At 38.1% G+C, this 20,849-nt stretch overlaps 2 long non-coding RNA genes across 2 annotated transcripts; one reads left to right on the top strand and one right to left on the bottom strand.

The window, feature by feature from the left end:
• Positions 1-2,530: 2,530 nt before the first annotated feature.
• Positions 2,531-12,005, top strand: LOC134797901 (uncharacterized). The gene is made up of 2 exons (XR_010145128.1): positions 2,531-2,621; positions 11,697-12,005. It is a non-coding gene; the product is annotated as an uncharacterized LOC134797901 (long non-coding RNA).
• Positions 12,006-17,758: 5,753 nt separating this feature from the next.
• Positions 17,759-19,223, bottom strand: LOC134797900 (uncharacterized). Its single transcript, XR_010145127.1, has 2 exons — positions 18,916-19,223; positions 17,759-17,919 (listed from the first exon to the last, which is right to left on the bottom strand). It is a non-coding gene; the product is annotated as an uncharacterized LOC134797900 (long non-coding RNA).
• Between the last annotated feature and the right edge of the window lie 1,626 nt (positions 19,224-20,849).

Raw genomic sequence — 20,849 nt, 5'->3', positions numbered from 1 at the left:
TTTTGTGATTGTAATATAATGTTAAATGTACTTAATTAAAATTCTGAGCCCGTATAATATTAAACTTTGGTTTTATTTCTCTTCGCCATAGAATTGTTCTAGCCATAACTAATTGGGAGCCCTCAATATACCTACCTACTATTAACGGCGCGATTCGGGAAATGATTTAGAGATTCACTAGATATGAAATAGTAAAGTTATGTGACGTTCCACGGCAAAAGGTACCTTATGGCGGCTGGCGCTTACGCTATTATTAACGCCGCTCCAATATTCAGCCGGGGCAATGGTACCTTTTGCCGTGGAACGTCACATATCTTTACTATTTCATATCTAGTGAATCTCTAAATCATTTCCCGAATCGCGCCGTAAGTAATTGCTCGTAGAAGTCGAGTCATATAGGTGCAGTAATTGATTAGAAAACCTTTCCAGAGGTCCAATATATCAGGGCACCCAAGAGCGGACCTCGGGCGATGCAAGCGGTGCGACGGCACTGGGCTTTGGTCAGGGATGCGAAACTCCTCCCTTCGGGCAAACTCGGCTCCGTTCGGCTCAGCATTGATCCGAGCAATTATTAGGGTTGATGGGAAGCTACAAGGGAAAACGCTAAGACGCGAGGAGTAATTAAACTAGTTAATTATTTTTCATATCTCATGCTCTGAAAGTGGGTCGTTGTTGTTCTAAAAGGTGCGCAGAAAGTGATACGTTTATGCTCTAGCGCAGAAAAGTGGTGTACTCCTCTGCGTCCCCGTCCCACGAACAACTGGGTGGAAACAAAATGGAAAAATAGTGTCTTGATTTCCTCGCCTGGAACAATTGGTACTTAATTGTTTAATTTTACTAATCCCACGTTGATCCTTTTTTTATAAAAAAATTATGTAAGTAAATTGTTAAAAACAAATTATTCTTGATTTCTTTCGTTAAATTCTATTTACTCGATTTCATAAGGCGGGAACCAAAAGGAATACACCAAAAATATTTTTTTAAACCTTACACTTGCGTAAATGAGCAAAGGCAAAATCTTATACAGCCACAGTTAAACGTTTGTATGATATTAAATTGGTTTATAAAGTTATTTAGCACTATATTCATGAAAATAAAATAAAATACAAATTAAAAATGTCTTATATTATTAATTAAATTGTTATTTAATATTTAAAATACTTTTATTATGTTATTACGTGGTGCGGCGCACCAAGGTCGCGGTGCGGTCCGGTAGTCTGTTGCGGCTTTTAGAACGAAAAAGTATAAAATTAAAAAGTAAGAGACAATCCCGTTGATTTTCATACTTTAATGAACAAATCATTTTAAAATTACTGCAGTTTGTTAAAAAATGTGTTTTCGTGAATATTGAAATCTAAATTATTTTCGCTAGGGGTTATTAATCTTCACACATGTAAAGTCTCCGATTGCAAGTAAGTCCTAAGGAAAAAAATGATGGCCGTAGGTCTATTAGGTAAGTACTTCAATTACTGATTTTGCGAAATTGCAATGTCTTGTTTGGTTTCCTCGCATTCGATATGAAAAGTAGAGTGTTTAACTCGGGTGAAAGGCACCATTTACGTCTCGGACTATTGGCGCTCTCACTGCGTTCGAGCGCCAAACTACCTCGACAGAAATGGGTGCCTTTCAACCCTTGGTTAACAATCTACTATTGTGTCCGAGCCGTGACACGTGACAGTAATTACAATAATCACTGTCATCGGTGACAAGCGATTGAATTGTTCTATTGTTAATTTTTTGTCATTTATCGACATGTTATCGACTATTGAAGGCAGTCGGTTTTACTTGTCCCACGTGTTATTGTACTAATATGACAGTACCTAGAAATCCTAGAATATAACAATGGGTACAATAGGGAACACATCAAACGACGTTGTGTTATATTTATATCCAGGAAGATATACTTATAAAGAAAAACCTAGAAGACATGTTAGGTCAATGTGGCTAATTCCGTCATAGGGACTTTTCCGTCCACGAGCGTATATTTCTTTGATTTTCAATAGTAGGAAAAAAACAATTGTAGTGATAGCGGTACAGCCTGAAATTCGGGAATCAGCTGCAAATGGTGAACCTTTAGGTATGAAAATCGGCACGATTAATCTTTAGGCCATTTGAATCAATTTGACCCGTAGCACCAAAAAAAAAAAAACGGAAACGAGTTATGACGTCATCTTTTTTTTGTATGGAAAAATAAAAAAAATTGTTCAGAAACCTATCGTGTGTGGTATTAAATGAAAGGGCATTATATTTCCGTCACTTGCATTCAATTAAAATTAATACCCAATATCCTCATATCTAACCCCAAGAAATTTATTTCGAAAATAATTAGTTTTAGTATTTTTTTTAATTTTTTATTATTACAAATTGTGATCTATCAATCTATCAACTATATCGACGTCCCTATGACGGAATTAGCTACATTGACCTTAGGTAGGTATACATAGAGTTTCAACAAACAAACAACCATCCCGCTTCAAGTTGGATCGTATTGTTGTCATACAATGTGTAGAACTACTTTGATTATCTGTAACACGCGCACCAATCCGTTATAAAAGTGAGATCCATCTCAGGGATTGTATTAGGATCTCTGACAGCATTTCTTGAAGATGTCGCGAGTTGTGGTAAGTTACTTTCATCATTGCTTTTCGAAACAGCTTTATTAAATATTTTTTTTTACTTTTATATTTAATTTTAATTTGTTTAAATTCCTTCTTTATAATGCAAACCGGATAAAGAAATACCAGCTTATTGATGAAGATCCTTTTAAAACAAAAACTGATCAAACTTATAGGATTCCCTATAAGTTTTATCAGTGTTTTACCTATTCAGGTTAGGTTACATAAGGCAAAAAAGGTGCGTTGGGGTAAGTTAAAAATAGGAGTGAGACGAAAAGTCCTTCATAATCCAAATCACGTGTAACATTTTTGTTCATTTCAACACTGTTCCAACTGCCATTTAGTTGTGCCCCGTCGCTCAGTGATCAATTCCCCCTTGAAGAACTAAGTTGTGTGCTATGAGCAAATCTATCGTCTATTTTTAATCTTACCTCCTGTTACTTAATTTCTGCCTATCAGAAAATTTTATTTTCACATCTCATGCTCAAAAAGTGCACCTTTATGTCGTGCGTAGACGACATAAAATCGCATTTTATGCTCTAGCTAGAGCATAAAAGTAAAATTTTCTTCTAAGACTAAGGTAATCGGTCTCAACAGCCAAACAGTTAAAACATATTGCACAATTTTACTGAGCAATAAAATTGTGTAGATGACAAAACTTGTTATATTATTTTATTTTTGCTACAATTTATTAGAAATCCGTATTTTCTGTCATTAAATTTAGTAAATCACATAAAATAGCCCATACAACCATTTCCAGTCGCCGTTACGACGCGGTGTTGACACATCTTGTGTCGACACCGTCTGTTTCGGCACAGAATAATTAATAGTACTACCGTACAGAAAGGAAACTTCCTACAAAAACGAAGTTTGACAGCGGTTCAGGGTCGAATCATGCTGTCCCTTTCTAATAGATGGCACTATCCCTTTCGTCTATTTAGGGTTGTCAAAAATCAAGTGATTATCTTATCTGTGGTCGTGCACGCAAAAGGAAGTCAAGTGGTGCCAACCCTAATAATTGCTCGGAGCAATGCTGAGCCGAGCGGAGCCGAGTTTGACCGAAGTCATGAGTTTCGCACCCCTGGTTTCGGTCACAATTCCAGTCGCAGAGTCGTCGCCGTGTCGACACAGTTACCAGAAATGGGGAAGGGTCGACACATGACACAAAGTGACATAAAGTGTGGTCGCCGTGTGCACACATTGTTTCGGGTTTGCGACTACTTTATGCCAAAATCATTCGTTCATTCGTTCATTTTGTTCCTGTCAAATGGAAACTGTCAGATTGAAAAATACTTAAATAAAAATAAGTGACATTAATACGCCATCTCTAAAACGGATTACAAGACGTAATTATATATTGTTTGCATTTATATTACAATATGACTTAAATTATTATGGGAAATAAACTGCTCGAGTGATTTGATAAACTAAGTGTGATATAATCAACGCGCCACCACATTGTTTTAGTTTAGCCGGAAATGAAATTGTTTACTTCTCAGTGCCTGTGTTCATAACTATATTATTTGAAGCATTTTTAGTACTTCGATGCGTATACTATACTTAAATAACAGAAATAACGCTTTACATACTACGAAACTTGTTAATTATGATGTATAAATATGGTTTAAGGCTGAGAAATATTGCAGTCACAAAGTAGTTGCAATGTTTCGACTTTGTGTCGACTCTGTGTTGACACATGACACGCGCTGTCAAAAGTAATAACAAAGTTACTGGTATGTTACTGGATTTGCAAAATGGCTCCTTGTGTTGATTTGTTTTCAGATATTCTCAAAGTGTAAAAATGCCGTGGTCAGAGATAGGCATTAATCGATTAACTGTTTATTCGACTAATCAATGGAATAAAAAAAGTTAATTCTAAAGATTCCGATACAATATATTTTTAAGTTAAATCTAAAAATTCCGATACAATATATTTTTAACCTGGCGCTCTCTTCTGGGTCATATCCTCGATGTTGGAAGGTGTCTAGAGTGAGGCCGATCCCGAAGGCGAGTGACACTTCCGTCGTTGGGAATTACAGACCCATAGCCGTTCTTCCCACCCTAGGCAAGCTGTTTGAGTCCATACTTCACCGGACTCTATCTTCACAGGTTCGGCCCTTTTTGTGTGACGCGCAGCATGGCTTTCGGCCTAGTCGTTCGGTCAACACGAATCTGTTGATACTAACTGACAACCTTTCTCAACATCTTGACAGAGGTACTCAGGTGGATGTCATCTATTTCGATTTTTCGAAGGCTTTCGATCGCGTGGATAACGATGTTCTGGTTAGGAAACTTGATGAAATTGGTTTCTCTCCCAAGTTACTAACCTTTTTTGCCAACTATCTGCGCGATCGGCAGCAATTCGTCCGACATGGTTGTTTTGTCTCGACTCCTTACCATACCCGGTCTGGCGTCAGTCAAGGCTCCATCTTGGGGCCCTTGTTTTTCGGTATCATGATTAACGATCTCAAATCGGTTCTTCGGGCGGCTCAATGTCTCTTGTATGCTGATGATTTAAAGCTAGTATACAGGATAGAGCAAAGAACTGATTGTGAGACGTTACAAGAAGACATCGACTTGGTGTTTCGGTGGAGTATGCAGAATAAACTTCATTTTAACCCAGTCAAGTGTTCTGTGTGTACATTTAGCCGATCTCGTTCCGCTATACATGAGCATTATACACTAGGTTCGGAGCCGATAAATCGTGTCTTTGCCGTCAAGGATCTAGGCGTAGTGTTCGACGCACGGCTGACGTTTCACGAACATATTTTTTCTCTTGCCAAGAGTTCCTTTCAAAGGCTGGGTTTCGTAATCCGAAACCTCCGTGATTTTCATGACCCGGTGGCCATAAAAATGGTTTACAATGGTCTAGTAAGGAGTAAGCTAGAGACTTCGTCGATCATATGGAACCCCTACGAATCGACGTATGCTTTGCTGCTTGAGAAAGTTCAGAAAGCGTTTCTAACGTTCCTTTATAAAAAAATATTCGGATTCTATCCGTACCTGTACCCGACAAAGTATCTTCTCGGCTCCCTCGGGTACAACTCCTTGGAGGTCAGACGGAATCATCAACTTTTAGTCACGGCATGCCGAGCCTTGCGTGGTGAGTCGGACTGTCCCGAAGTTGTCTCTGGTCTCGTGCGTCTGTTTGTTCCGGACGTCCCGAGGATGGCCCTCAGACCACGACAACGCGACCTATTGGCCGTGCCGCCGGCGCGCACCGTATCGCGCAGGAACTCGCCGCTGCCCCGCGCCCTCTCACTACTCAATGCGCTCCTGGCATCGACACCTGAGTGCGACCTATTTGCTTGGCGATGGACGGCAGTGTATAGAGAATGCTTGAGATTCTGTGAGGCGATGGATGCTAGGTGCTCAACTGTTCCAATATAATTTGTCAAATGTAATGTGCTATTATTGTTGTTGTTAAAATAATTGTTGCTTTTATAAGTACTTATTGTTATTGTTTTTAGTCTAAGTTTCGTGACGCATTGGTTTAACTGTAATGTCATGTAAACATTTTTATCAATAAAATAAAAATAAAATAAATAAAAAAATTCTCAAATTTTAATCGCGATTAGTTTAGTCGACCTAACATAGATTGAAATTGAATTAATCTGAATATTAATCGAATAAATTATCGATTAAATCTCGATTGAAAGTTGACAGGGGGCCATTTTTGTACGTAAAAATAATAGAAATGTCTTGCATGCAGATGGTAGCAAAACACTTTGTCATAAAAGTCGAGATGGGTGTCGATATATAGGTTTTAGGGAGTGCCGATTTCGAAAATAATGACCATTTTGGAATCCGAAATGGCGGCCATGCACTGTGTCATAAAAGTCGTCATGGATGTCGTTTTATACGTTTTAGGGGGCCTCAATTTTGAAAATGATGACCATTTTGGAATCCAAAATGGCGGCCATGCACTATGCCATAAAAGTCGTCATGGGTGTCGTTTTATAGGTTTTAGGGGGCGCAGATTTCGAAAATGATAACCATTTTGGATTCCAAGATGGCGGCCATGCACTATGTCATAAAAGTCGTCATGGATGTCGTTTTATAGGTTTTAGGGGGCCCCGATTTAGAAAATGATGACCATTTTGAAATCCAAAATGGCGACCATGCACTATGTCATAAAAGTCGTCATGGGTGTCGTTTTATAGGTTTTGGGGGCGCAGATTTAGAAAATGATAACCATTTTGGATTCCAAAATGGCGGCCATGCACTATGTCATAAAAGTCGTCATGGGTGTCGTTTTATAGGTTTTAGGGGGCGCAGATTTCGAAAATGATGACCATTTTGGAATCCAAAATGGCGGCCATGCACTATGTCATAAAAGTCGTCATGGGTGTCGTTTTATAAGTTTTGGGGGGCGCAGATTTCGAAAATGACAACATTTTCAATTTAAAAATGGCGGCAATGCACTATGTCATAAAAGTCGTCATGGATATCGTTTTATAGGTTTTAGGGGGCGCAGATTTCGAAAATGATGACTATTTTGGATTCCAAGATGGCGGCCATGCACTATGTCATAAAAGTCGCCATGGATGTCGTTTTATAGGTTTTAGGGGGCGCAGATTTCGAAAATGATGACTATTTTGGATTCCACTTCTATGACAAAATAATCATCGAATCATCATCGATCAAATGATCATCGTTTTCGAATTCTGCACTCCCTAAAACCTATAAATCGACATCCGTGACGACGCAAGTTATCTTTATTTTCAGATCTAACAAATTGCTACAGAATACAAAGGACAAAAAAGAAGCGAGGAGGTAATGAAACAAGCAAAAATATAGATGATTCCTCGACGCAATTGGGTGATTCTTAAATTGTGTCCAGATTTTTTTTGTCATAAAAGTTTATATTTTTCACATATTACTCTCACAAGTTCCGTGACATTTCGACCTTGTAATATTTTAAGTAAATGTTTTTGTTTATCTATGAGGATCTCACTAGAATAGTATAATCAAGGTATGTTTATATTTGATGAATGAAATAGTAACGCAAAAAAAAATATATTTGTGTCTTATATTCCTGCCGAAGACTTTTATTTTACCTTTTCCTTCTACACAAGTTTGGCCAAGTAATAAGAATTTAGGGCTCTCAATTTTATTTTGACTTCTACAACAGTAAAGCTACGAGGCCATGTTTGGTATCGTTTTCGTATAAATTCGCAGTACCAAATTTAGTTAAGGTATCACATTGACACCATTCCGAAGTAAAAACATATAAACTTATTAAAATACTTTCTTTTAAACTCCTCTTCACGCTTAAACTGCTGAACAGTTTTAATTTAAATTTGGTACACATATATTTTGAGTCCCGAGACAGGATATAATAAGTTATCTCAAAAATCATCCTTTAAAGGTGTGAAATGAGGTGTAGGGGGGAATTCAGAATTGACTTCTTGAAGTTAATACTGTTTAAGTTTAGGTTTGAAGTCATGTTTTTTCATCATTTTTAACTAAATCAAAGATGTAGACCATCCCAAATTTCATATAAATCGGTTCAGCGGTTATTGATTTCCCGTACAAATTTCCACGCCACTTTTCACACCTTCAAAAGATGATTTTGGTTATAAGATCTATCCTATGTCCTGTTCCGGGACGCAAACTATTTCTATACCAAATTTCAACGAAATCGGTTCAGCGGTTAAGCGTCAAGAAGAGTTTCAAAAAAACCGGCCAAGTGCGAGTCGGACTCGCGTATTAAGGGTTCCGTACATTAAGTCCGACTCGCGCTTGACTGCACATTTCTAATAGGTTTTCCTGTCATCTATAGGTAAAGAACTATTTTGTGTATTCAGACGGACATACATACAGACGCACGAGTGATCTTATAAGGGTTCCGTTTTTTCCTTTTGAGGTACGGAACCCTAAAAAGATTTTTTTTTATTTTGTGGAATGGTGTCAATGTGATACCTTAAATGGATTCAGCTCCCCAGATTTATACGAAAACGATACCAAACACGGCCTAGCACCTTCACTGATATAGATATATCAAGATAAAATTGAGAGCCCTAAATAAACTTTCAAGAGCGGATATCTCAAAAACTATTCAACATATCGAAAAAATTGACGGAATAAACTTGTAACAAATTAAATTAACTTTCATTTTGTATAAGTGGCCATGTCGCTGAGATGCATAGTTTCCGAGATATAATCGAAAAACCGGAAAATGGGACCTTCAAAGCCCCCTCTCTCCCCCCCGCTCAAGGGCTACGGCCGGGGACTTTTGATATGTTCACCTCCTAACTTGTCAAACCGAGTTACGGAGTCAAAAATTGTGTTCCGAGCATTTCCCTCTACAACTTTTGGAGCATTCGTTGCCTGACCTAAGTAGCTTATTTCATTTCTTTAAAAACTTTTCTGTAAAAGGTTGACGGGTGTTGGCTGTTTATATGGTTTCGGTCGATTATTATCATTTGCATTGCCCATGATGACTTACTAGAATTACGAGCACACGAGACACTAATAGTAGTTTGACAAACCTTGGTTTTCAAGAGGTATTTTATATTGACATTTGCTGTCACAAATTTGCTGTCAGATTTAGTCGCAAACCGCACGCAAAGTGCACACAAATGTGTCGACACCTTGTTACGGAAAAGTGTAGACACGGCGACGACACTTTGTTTCGAAACAATTCTAGACACATTGTGTGGACTCTGTTACGACACATCTGACATTTAGTTACCACTTTGTGATTCTGCGACTGGAATGGTTATATGGGAGGAGTCGATTATCGTTCAAAAATGCTCCGAAATGTTTGACTTGGCAGAAAACCAAGCGTCTAAAACTCTGATCACATGTTGAAAATTAAAAAAAAAAATTAAAAAGTTAGTTGGCGGGAATTGGTTATGTAAGAATAAGAATAAGAATAAGAATAAGAATATATTTATTTGAAAGAACCTTGTTTACAAATTGTATACGTATCCTGTGGCCCCACACTAGGCAAGCCTGTAACGTGGCAGCCGACTTCGCAGTTCGTAGGCTAAGGTTAAGAAAAACTAAAAGTAATCTAATAGGTGGTTAATGAAATTATGAAATTCAAATAAAGAAAAAGGAATGAGAAAGTGTGCGTGTACGCGTGTGTGTGTGTGTGTGTGTGTGTGTGCGCGCGAGTGTGTGTAAGGCTACAGAGAATGTTATAAGTGATTAGGTGATGACCTTCAACAGCATCTCAGTTTGATTGTAGTTAAGACCTTTCAACCAGTTCTTAATTAAGAATTTTGCTTCAAGAGGAGACTTTTCAGATATGTTGCATGCCTTTACTACTGTATTGTAAATATACGGATGCAGGAAGTTAGGAAGACGCCTCGCGAATGTGGTTTTAGTGATGGGCGTAGGAATTCTAAAGACTCGATTACGGATTAGGGTAAGGTATTCTTCCGAATTTATGGTTTTTTGATGTACGTGAGTTGCGACTCGTAGGATCAATAATTGCCTTACACTAAGAACATCCGCGTCTTTATAAAGGGATACCGTCGGAAACCACCGGGGCTTGCCGAGCATGACCTTGAGCACAAACCTTTGGGCCCTTTCGAGAGGCAGCAGAGCAGAGCTCGTGGAGCCACCCCACACACCATTGCAGTATGATAGAATGGATTCGCAAATAGAAGTGTATACAAGCTTAAGCAACTCCCTCGTAGTACAATTTCGTAGCAGCTTCATAATGAATACCACCTTTCTGACTCTAGCAGACAACGCCCAGGTACTTTACGGTGGTACAATTACTAACCACATCGAGAATTCTACTCGAGTGAATAGCTGGGACATCCTCTGCACTGCCATGTATTATGTCCTTTCGCTTTACGACAATTTCGTGGTGTAAATTGCCGTGAAAATGTGTTTTATTTTCCTCGCAATCGAAGTGAAAAGCAGAGTGTACAACAAGGGCATAAATGTCCATTTTTACCCTCGTCTACTATTTTGGTCTTCGCTTCGCTCAGACCAAAAAATTGCCTCGAGTAAAGATGGGTCACTTTATGCCCTTATGGTACAATCTATTATTAAACCTAAATAAGGCCGTTTTTCGTGCTTTTATATTCATAGGTAGAGTTAGACCAAGAAAAGTCTGCAGCGATTTTGATAGCCCACGCAGTGCAAGTATTATTTTATACGCCATAATTTCATAGAAGTTTGACGTTTAAAATAACACTTGCACTGCGTGGGCTATCAAAATCGCTGCAGACTTTTCTTGGTCTAACTCTATCATGTTTCCGTCTTTATCCAGCAAAATTTCACAGGGAATATTATTTGGTTTTTTATATCAAAAAGTACCTTATGCAATTGCATAATGCATAAGGCACTGCATTCTGCATACCCCAGTTGCTGATGAAGAGTAAAATACATATTTAGCTAAACCTTATTTTCTGCTTTATCTTAAGGAAGGTCCATAAGAGTCTTTTAACGTTTGAAAACCTATCTATTGCCTAGTCATGAATAACACAGTACAGCATTTCTATTATATCGTGTAAGAAACTTTATCGGTCTTACCCCGCTACCATTTCAACTTCTACCAGTCTTTTTTTGTCGATTGGTCATCGGTACAGTCAGCTGCAGATATAGTTTACCCCCCGTGAAAAACAAATCTATGAAGGGGGGTCAGTTATCTCTACAACCGATTGTACATACGTTACCTACTGGAGTATTATCGATGGAATTCAATTAATTGCTCTTACCGCCTTACGCACAAATTGTCAATAAAAACCTTTATATTTTGTTTTACGATGGTTCCAATACAACACTGCTCGTCTCATCAAAAATCCATTCCATATGACCCCAACGCACCTTATATGATTTTGTAAATGGTAGGACAGAATGTAATGTAGGTAGTGCTATGTGTTCTCGTATTCCCATCAGTGTAGGTAGGTAAAAGTAGCTTGCTACATTTTAGCCCCATTAAAATGTATGATTAGTTGGTATTTTATCGGGATTTGGTGGCACTCTTCGGCTACCTACTAATTTTAAGAATAAACAAAGTTACAACAGACATATACATATAACGAATTCATTCGGCATTCCTGCAAAATCCCCAGGGTATGTTTATATCGATACTCATTGTGCAATACGTTACAGCTGCTTCTGTGTCTCCTGGTGCTGGTCTCCGCGGCCGTGTCTCTGGACCTGCCCGGCGGCCTCCCCAAGACGCCCGACCTGGGCAAGCTGCCCGACGCCCCTAAACTGCCCGACGCCAACCTGCCCAAGACCTTAGACGACATGGACGACGGCGACAAGTAGCAACCGCTGACCTAGGGCGTGTTGGTACTTTTGTAAACCTTCGACCATACGCTTGCCTTATCGTTTGAAGATTTAGATGACCAAGATGTTTTAGTAAATAAGTTATACATATATGTATTTATGAAGCAAATTAAAAGCTGCAGCTAACTGCCTTTTTTATGCAAACTGCAAACCTGAAAATATCCCTTTACCTTTTAGAGCAATGAACCTGATGTTAAGCGGTCACCGTAGCCTATGGACGCCTGCAACTCCCATTTTCATGAGTATTAAGTCATAATTTTAATTTGGGACTGTGGCCTATTATATTACCTAATTTCAAGATAGTGTTAACAATTAGCAATTAAAGAATTAATATGGTGGAACGCAGCATTGTCCACTTTACCTAACATTGGTCTCAGCATTATCGCTGGACCTGCGCGGCGGCATTCGCAAGACGCCCGACCTGGGCAAGCTGCCCGACGCCAACCTGCCCAAGACCTTGGACGACGGGGAAAAGTAGCAACCGCTGACCTAGGGCATGTTGGTACTGGTTTTGTATGAAATAACCTTCGCTCATACAACATTACTTCATATGTCCTGTATGCCGCCTGAAGCTTAAATTTCCATGTGTAAAAGAAATAATTTTGGCTTAATTCGGCAACCCTCTCTATGGTGATCATGATGCGTTAGTACATAAGTTATATACCTACTCGTATGTATTTATGACGCATATTGCTTTAAAAGCTGCAGCTGACTGTCTTTGTTTATTCAAACCTGGAAATAGCCAGAACCCTTTATCCTTTAATTTAAGGCAATAGGTATACAGTATACACATGACTCATGTGTGTCTCTGTTTTATAAATAGGTATCTAATGAGGTGGCAAACTGACATTTTATCACGCCAGGTGCCGCCTCCATAATGCAGTTGCTGCTAAATTACATACATTTTTTTCAAATAAATTGTAAACATTCTCCTTTTTCTCCAAAATTGTGCGACAAATTGTGGAAATATAGGATCTCCCTTTTTTCCCAAGGACCCGATATGCATAAATCGGTGAGAAAAAGCTTTTAGTATCAAAAACGAAGGCAAATGACAAAGACCGTTTTTATAGGCTGCATTTTAAGGAAGATAAATATTTTGGAAAGAGTAAATACACAGGTAAACTAAGTTTTAATGATATAGTACATAATTTAGGGCTAAATGGCTTAGCCACACATGCTGTACTTACTCCATACGCATCACGACTTTGTGTACCTATCTGATGTGTCGTAGGGCGGGCGTATATGAAACACCTTCTTGTACATCCAGGTGATCCAGGTATACACCATTGTTTTCGATCGAACACTTGTAATATAAGAGGAAAAACTGCACGTGAGCCTTCGAAAATTTGAATAAACGGTAAAATACACAAGATAACCTCAAATACATTAAGTGATTATCTTTGTATCAAATCAGCCTTTATTCCACCAACTGTAGCAATTCTCCTTCGAAGCTCGGTTTGCAGTTCCCGTACAGTGATGAATACATTTTTCTTGATAAATCGCAAGTATTAGTAAAAAATTCGCAACCATACGCTTGTCACAAATCGTAAACAATGACGGATTGCTGGGGCGACATCTGTCCTAACCATTCAGTGTGCCTCCTCATTGATTGGCGCCGACTCAAAATTACTTAGGTAATATAGGCTTACTTACTTACATTACTTTACGAACTTACCCCCTTATTCATAAACGTCTACTAAAGTTAACAAGCCGATAATAATCGTTTGTCCCTTTCCGATGTATTGGTATGATGGAAAGGGACAAACGATTATTATCGGCTTGTCAACTTTGGTAGACGTTTATGAATAAGGGGGTTAGTTATTAAGGTTAAATAAAAAAGGCTTATTATTTTTTGCATTCAGTTTTTTCGACGGTTTATTTTTTTTGTTAGAAAGTTTTTATGTCAGCGTTAATTATTACACCAAGAGAAGTCTGCAGCGATTTTGACAGCACACGCAGTGCAAGTGTTATTTATACGTCATAATTTCATAGAAGTTAGACGTTTAAAATAACACTTGCACTGCGTGTGCTATCAAAATCGTTGCAGACTTCTCTTGGTCGAACTCTACCTACATTATTAATAATTGAAGGAGCAAAATATATTGAGCGTGTTGAAAAAACGGTCTCAGAGAGGGAGTTTCAAATTGTGAAAAACAAAACGCCATCATAAACTTCAGTTATTATTCTTTACTTACAAATACCAAAACAGTAAACTTAAATTAGTTGTCTGAAAAATTATAAACAAGTAATTATAGGGCCATTGAATCTCCAGATCTATCAGTTTTCGACAAGCTCGGACCAAAAATACTGTCTTCTTCTGTCAGGTCAACGCATGGTATACTCCGCCTGGTACTCCATTCCCGTCTTTTCTAGGTCACCTAACTGACACGGGCTTACGTCATCATGCGACAGCGCTATATGATAATATGCGATAGCGCTATATATAGCGGCCATGTTGTTGTGACGTAGCCCCGTGTCACTCTGGGAATGGAAGACCATGTTTTATTAGACTATGAGGTCAACGTAATAGTGGTAACAGACTATCGCACCGCACCAAGGTCATTGTGCGACGCACCCATAAGTAAGAGCGAGAAAGCGATATCTCTTTCTCGCTCTGACTTATCGGTGCGTCGCACAATGACCTTGGTGCGGTGCGATAGTGTGTTACGGCCTTAAGTCTAGTCTCTCTCGTCTAGTCCACATTACAACAAACTGTTCACACACAACAAAGGTATTGCATTAGTAGTAGGCGCCTTAGTTATTTTATTTCCTCACCTTGGCCGTACAGTCAGCGTCGTATAGTAGGTAGCATCCAAAGTATTCAAAGACATAGTTCGGTACGCCATAAGTGGCACATGTTTAAAATTCATTTGTTTACGTTACATGTCCGTTTCTGGGTCACAAATTTACATATGTGTACCACATTTCAATTTAATTGGTCCAGTAGTTTTGGAGAAAATGGGCTGTGACAGACGGACAGACAGACAGACGCACGAGTGATCCTATAAGGGTTCCGTTTTTTCTTTTTGATAGGTACTTACCTCAAACCCCAAAAATCAAAGTAGGTAATTACTTTTCACTCTTGTTTCAGGTGTTCTAAAAAAAACTATTTCTTGTTTAAATAGGTAAGTACTTAGTAGTCAATGTCAAGTTATTTATTTGCGTTTTTATAAAGTCCATGCAAGGGGGTTAAAACATGGCTTTGGCTAAGGTTTTTTACCAAGAAAATAATAAACAGGGAGATATTTCTATTGTAAGTAAAAAAAAGAATTTAAGATCCCATTTAAGATTAATTTATTAAAACAAGCATGGTAGGGGAGCCCACGATGCTAAATAGGGATTTACTCGAGCGTCATAGAGACCTATTGGGTTGCAAAGCTTAGATGATAAAAAGAAAAAAATGTCATATAATATATACCTTTTCATCGGTGGGGGGAGCGGCTATAGATTTTCAAAAATGTAAAAATAACTGTTGCATGGACGTACTCGAGCGCGTCAGATATTGATATCATCCATGTCCTACGTATTTAAAAAAATGTACGTATGTTAATCTGGTTGTTTCCATGATGGGGGTGGTCGTACGTAAGGGTTGAAAATAAAGAAAAAAATTATCGAGCGCGTCAGATTTTCTAAAGAGATGTTAAGTGAACTTAAAAAAAGCTCTTATACATATAATAATCTGTCGATTTGGATTGGATGAGACGCAAACTCGCGGCCATTATTAGAATGTGCAAAAAAAATCGCCATTTTAAAATACTCAAGCGCGTCAGATTAAGATATATATGGTTCATCTTTATGCCCTAGACGTGCTGTCTCATAATCTGACGATTATCTGGAGAGATTCGCTTAAGCTGACAATTAAAAATTCTAATTTATATATTTTTTTAAATCATTGAACTTAATTCATTGAAAAACTCAGGAATGCAAATAAAAAAATGTATGTGTTTTTTATGTAGAATACTTGTATTTATAAGAACGTAATTATTAAAAATTAAATTTTTTAGAGTATTTTTTTTAATTATCATCTTCATCGGTAGAATCATCTTCCTCCTCCGGCTCGATTTCATCCTAGTTGTCGTCCCATAGAAAATTTGAAATTCGCGCCTTTTTCTATTGACAAGATTTGCTTACTCGACTTTTCACTTCCTTAAAACTGCACACATACACGTTTATGGAATGGGGAGTCAAATATCAGAATGGAAATTGTAAACCAAATCCATTTATACCCAAATTTCAATTGCTTCTCGTAAAAAAATAATAAAATCGTACTTGGAACCTAAAATACTGTAGAGCAGAAACGTATCATTTTCTGCACCCCTTTTAGAACAACAATGACCCTCTTTCAGAGCATGTGAAATGAAAAATCTTTATTCTTTTCAATTGTGGAGTGGTGGAGTAACAGGCTGTCAGGTGATAAAATATAAAAATAATACGCAAATCGCCGGATGAGTACGCGAGTATATACGCAAGACCATAAAATAGTATGCAATGCGTAATATGGCGTACCCATCTGGCAACTCTGGTCCAGAGTGGGGACGGAGTGAGAGAGTAATAGATAGAGAGGAATATAAACGCGGAGAGGGGAATATAGGCATCACGTAGCTGCACGCATTCAAATTTATCGATGAATTTTTGTTATTTCGGCTTGTGAAAATCGTCAGATTATATATTTTTCGGATTCCTTGAATTATTCCCTTCAAAATAAAAAAAAATAGCCACGCTCGAGAATGTCGAGATGACGTTTTTTTTACAACTTTGTAGCCCTCCCACTTCTTTACGCCACTCTCAAATTGTCAGATTAGTGGAATATACACGTTTTAGCATGTAACTAACTCACCCTACCTTAATCTGACGCGCTCGAGAATTTCAGATAATCAATTTTTTTTTACTAATCTGATCCTTTATCCCTGATGGGCGGCCATATATATGGGGCTCATATTTGGTGGAAGTACTTAACCGGGTACAAGGTATCCCCCTATATATTAATCTGCCGCGCTCGAGTAAATCCCGAAATCCCCTCTTGGGCTCCCCTACATGATACGGTAGGTAGGGTAGTATAAGTATTGTAGGATATTTGTCAAACATAATTTGTAGTGTAAATTACCTACTGTTATTTCTTTCGCTCTGTGTTGAAATCAAAACACAGGGTCAAGATATCAGTTACCTACCACGACAATAGTTGGTGTCTCATACGAAGGTGGGTTAAGATAATAATTAACACAATATAAGAGTTATCAATAATTTATTTATAAACTTAATTATTTTTTTAACGTGGTTTATGATTTCTTTAAATAATGATATTTAATCAAATGAATGAAGAATGAATGTTCTAATTCGTAGTTGTTTAATAAAATATGCGTAAAGAAGGCATTAATATGGCTAGAAGACACTTATTTCCTTACTTCGATAGAATAGGTACAAGCCTTTAATAAAATCAAGTCATAAAACGAAGCATGTTCTAACGATAAAGTTTGAATAAGAGCGATGACAGTCTTGAGGGGAATGAAACTGATCCTTTGAACGCCACAATTCCTTAAAAAGGATTAAATACCTACCTTAATATCACAAAGAAATTGAATACCCTTTGAATCAAATTAATTAATTGACAGAGAATCAAATACCTAATTGAATTTAAAATGTTGTAGTAACATTATTAATAAATACGTGACTGAAATTGTTATCGTAAGATCCAAAAAAGAAATTAGAATTAGGGGCCATGAAACGGATTAAAAACCACCTTTCTAAAATATGCTGCCGAATAGAATTTAGTACTTAATCTAAATTGGAAAAATACAGAGGTGGCAATTCAAAAACCGTCATAACGTCAAAGGTATCCAGTCTATCTGCTGCCTTGTTTTTCACTGTTGGCAGCTTTGGGCGTCTGGTCAGGCGGTTGGTTGGCGTCGGCGGCGAGAGCGGCGTCGGCGGCAGCGGGCGCGGTATCGTTGCTTGGGGCCACGGTGGTGGTGGGGTCGGCGGGCGTGGTCGCGTCGTCGCCGGCGGCGGCCAGGGCTACCAGCATCATCACGGAGAAGAGGATCTAGAGGAGAATAGATGAAAATGGGCTGATTTGGGGTATATTGGGGCATAAGTAGATCCTTAAATTCTTTACGAAGCTGGTACTTCCCAGCAGTTCCGTAGAAATACTAATACAGGTGTGTGCTATCAGAATACCTAAAATTATCAGTCCATTACATAAAAATTACACAATTTTGTGAACCTAAATACATAGCTTGAATGTTTGTAGCTCATCTGAAAATCATTGCTCTCGGCAGCTCTCGGCTTTCAAAATCCTGTAAGCCTCTTTTTATTGATTGGATTTGAGGGAGTCTATTCTATGTTGTCTATGAAAAGTCAGTCATGACATGATGCTTAACTGACACGAATGACACGAGTTTGTCTTTATATTTTGTGGTGTTTGTTGAAAAAGTTAATTCTTATTTTTATTCGGTCACCAATAAATACTGATGTAACGAGTGTCTACCATAGTCTTATTTGTGAAATACTTTATGTACCTAACTCGCCTTATGGACTCGTCTTCCACAAATTTGTGCTCTGTTGTAAGAAACACTTTGGACAGAAGCCACTGACACGCGTATCATACAAGCGACGTTCATCACTTAATAGTTCATCCAGTGATGACCGTGATCCTGTCATGAGGGAATGACCGAGGAGACAGGGAGAGAAGAAGTGAGAGTTACCGTACCTATGCGGTAAATTAATGATGAGTTTACTGGTTAATTTTATACAAATAGCCGTGAAGTCAATCTTTATTTATTGGTAAGTACCTAACCGTAACTATAGATACTAATGCAATTCAGCATTAAAATAACAGTTTTCAATAGAAGCGGCATAGATCATTATTTACCTACTTAAAGGTAGTTATTTACCTATTAGGACAGTTTTAATTAGATACCTATCTTCTCATTCCTAATTAACTAGAAGGATTGGAATAAAATCTACTTCCGCCTCTTTTTTTTTCCTTTAAAAAATAACAGTATTAATGTTCTACAATAAATAGTTTAAAAATACTTACAACGAGTTTTGCCATATTTATCCGGGTAGCTTACTGCTCAAATCACAAGAGATAAACTCAGCTGCAGACTGATCGATGACTTACTACTCTAGCCAACCATCCTTATATACCACAAGGAAACAGACGATTTAATGACAGGTAAGCGTGCTGAAAATGAGATAATGATTGAGATCATTCCAAGGAAGATGATTATGTGTGCAACGACGCGCGGTTTTAGTACATTGTGGCAGCGGTCCCACGGGCGTTCGAAGAACTAATCCGTCTAATTTGTAGATTTACATGCAAATGGATTATTATGTCACTCATATCAGTTGCGTGACTCGAATTACTGATAGCTCAGATTACTGTGCGAGCCAAGAGAGCCCCATTCGAGCTAGTTTTACTTACTTAGTTCGCTGGCTCAGCGACCCGAAGTGGATCTTGGCCTCTCCGACACTAGATTTCGCCAATCGTTCCTGTCCTATGAGGACCAGAAAGACCTGAGTGACATCCAAGCGGCTGAATAGCGTCGGATCGCACAGGAAAGGAACGAATGGGACAGGAACGGGCTAGTTTTGCGAATGAATTTTCATTGACCATCCTAATGGGTGCTAATTTCATAGGTACTTATTTTAGGTGAGGTAAGTTTTAGGCTACGAGGCCAGATATTTAAACCAGCGCCGATTTAACTAATGACCTAATGAGCAATGTAAGCAAGTCTTTAGGCCTCTTCGTCTATAGTTCGTTTTTTTAGCATTAGAAATAAGGTAAACAATCTTGATGTGTCTTTTAATTGAAAAACACATTTTAAAAATAAGTTACGGCAAATATGTAACAATTATGAATCTAATACGATCATTTATATATATTCTTCCGCTTTCATAAGTAATAGTTACTGACTTTTAAAAAGCGTTTTTCAATTAAAAGACATGTCAAGATCGCTTACCTTCTTTCAAGTTATTTCTAATGCTAAAAAAAACGAACTATAGGGAAACAGCAAAATCTCAGGGAGCGATCGAATATGATGGACCCCGGAGACTACCTTGGTCTAGAAATGCATAGGGCATAAAATTGTCTTCATCCAGCACTGATTTAATTAAACCCTATCTTAACCGTGCGCACTTGGTAACGTATGGGGTATATAGTTTCCTGGCTTCTCTCTCTAATCAAGGGATTTTTTTACGCTCAATAAAAGGTGACTCTTTGAATGTTTTTACTTGATCAGTCCTACATTGCAAGAAAAAATGAAAATTGTAAGTAGAATAAGGAGCACCTAGCCGCGCAATATCTATTTGACCATTTATCATAGGTAAATTCACGAACATATGTAATTGGTAAGACGATAATATTATCTAAATCTAGTTTAGAATGTATTTTTGAGAATATTGAGACCTTTAAGGGTTCTTAGCCCTTAAATTACATGCTCCGCAACTCAGATTAAAACGAAATTTCTAGTAAGTAATAATGTAAGCTTGTCCAATAATTATCGATCGTATTGATTGGCGTGTTAATTGCTTGTCCTCATGGGAACTGGCCGCCGACATTAATTACATTGATAATGAAGTAAGCGAATAATTGCCAGGATATTACGATTCTAAACCATGACCAATATCATTGTAGTGGCGGTTGTTCACAAAGCTTACCATGTTTTCTATAACCCAATGTTCAGGTAATATATCCAAATTGAGCAGTTGGTAAACAAATAGTTATAGATTTGTTCTTCGGAGGAACGTGTGCCTAAGACACGTTACGGAGGACAAATTCAAAATTATATTCATTTTCAGCGCATTTTGCTCGCATTTTATCGTTACCTCCTCCTTGCGTCGTAATCCTCAGTATTGAGGGTCGTGACCTCCCTTTTGAATCACTTTCTCTCTCGATCTTTCTCCATCTGGTTCTTGGTGGTGTGAGAGCTATGTGAACTGTGGAGTCAAGAGCGGTGCGGATCTGGTCGG

The sequence above is a fragment of the Cydia splendana genome, chromosome 16 (genome assembly GCF_910591565.1).
Source record: "Cydia splendana chromosome 16, ilCydSple1.2, whole genome shotgun sequence".
Lineage (NCBI taxonomy): Eukaryota > Metazoa > Arthropoda > Insecta > Lepidoptera > Tortricidae > Cydia > Cydia splendana.
Note: the sequence above shows the minus strand (reverse complement) of the source record. Positions and strands in the feature narration are given on the sequence as shown.